This window comes from Galeopterus variegatus, unplaced genomic scaffold (assembly GCF_000696425.1).
Source record: "Galeopterus variegatus unplaced genomic scaffold, G_variegatus-3.0.2 Scaffold8325, whole genome shotgun sequence".
In the NCBI taxonomy this organism is placed as follows: Eukaryota; Metazoa; Chordata; class Mammalia; order Dermoptera; family Cynocephalidae; genus Galeopterus; species Galeopterus variegatus.
This window is the reverse complement of record NW_007734436.1, coordinates 35,111-36,629: the sequence shown is the minus strand read 5'-3', so window position 1 is coordinate 36,629 and position 1,519 is coordinate 35,111. Positions and strand designations below refer to the sequence as shown.

The 1,519-nt window shown below is 34.4% G+C and overlaps 1 long non-coding RNA gene across 1 annotated transcript; it reads left to right on the top strand.

Moving 5' to 3' along the window:
- The first annotated feature begins 141 nt into the window (after window positions 1-141).
- LOC103608337 lies at window positions 142-784 on the top strand. The gene is made up of 2 exons (XR_552042.1): window positions 142-571; window positions 608-784. It is a non-coding gene; the product is annotated as an uncharacterized LOC103608337 (long non-coding RNA).
- Window positions 785-1,519: the final 735 nt, after the last annotated feature.

Here is a 1,519-nt window from a genome sequence, read left to right as displayed (position 1 = left end):
TTACCACCATCCTGCCTCTTTTTGAATGGGGGATAGGTCTAACGCAGGTAAGCTATCCTTCCCTCAACATTGTACACTTTGTGTTTCTATGTGTGTTGGGGAGGGGAGAGAGACAGATATTTTTATATTCATAAGTCACTTGATCTTGAAGAACAGAATCCAAAAAGCCATGTCCTAATAGCATAGAGACCTTGAGATCCCAGACTTTAAGGCTAATGGTGTGATTGGATGACACTTTCGGTGGTTCTGAAAGGGGGTAACTGTATTATGATTGTAGGGCTGCATGAAAAGTTCATGAGTAGAGGACCAGAGGTGAGAGATTGTAAAAATGGCTACAATTTTTTTTTTTTTTTAATGGCTGCACATTCTTCCTCTCCTGTATCCATACCATCTTGCCAGTATCTTAATGGATCTTGTTCGGGCTTGGCTTGAGCCTAAGCCTTGCTTTGGCCAAAGGGTTAATTAAAAAAGGATGTAAAGGGGTAATGCAAAAGTTCTTGCAGAGTGAGGCTTGTCTTCTTTCCTGTTGCTCTTGTGAACTTTGGGAACGACAACACGCAAAAAATCCCAGGCTACCATACTGAAGGATGAGAGCTTTATGACCTAGTTACCCTTGCTGGTCCAGCTCAAAGCCAACCAACCTCAACTTAGTGGCAACTGACCACAGAACTGACCACAGAAACATGAGTGCTACCAACTGCCACCAGAAGCAGTGAAACCTAGCTGAGCCCAGTGAAATTACCAACCCTCAGAATCATGATTAAATAAATATTTGTTGTTTTCAGCTACTAAATTATGTGGTACTTTATTTTTCAACCACAGATAACTGATAGACATTATACTTATATTTTTCATCTTTGTGAACTATTCAGTGTTCTTTACAAATAACTGTATTGTTATTTGCTCATGAAACTTTTTGGATTACCCAATCTTATGTAGTCTTACTCATTCAAGAGCCAACAGTGTTTTTTTACTGCTGTTCTTTTTACCCTACTTAATGGAAAATTGATATTGATCAGTTTATAACAATAACATAACTATAATAATGTAGAAATGAAGAAATGAATGAGACAAGACTGTTAATTAGATTCAAGGCAGAAAAAAATTAACTTTTAAAAACTCATCTTAAATATAAAATATAAAGTATGCAGGTCAAATAAACATAATATCAAGGAAATTAAAATAAGACTTTCTTCTATGCATTTCATGTCATTAATTAGAAGGATTGCATAATATCTGAAAATTGATTTTTCACTTGATGATAGAGGCTGTATAATTTTGTACATTAGCATATATATATATATATATATATATGTCTACTCTTTTTTCAAGGAATGCATAGGATCTCATTATATTAATCTCATAATTAATTTTTACTAACAATATCTAGGCTATTTCTAAGTTTGTTATTGTTACGTTTTTGTGGGCATGGTAATTTAGTTTTGTTTTATTTTGTTTGGTTTGGTTTTGCCTTTACAAATAGCATGTCAATAAGTGTACTGATAAGTATGAGGGGTTT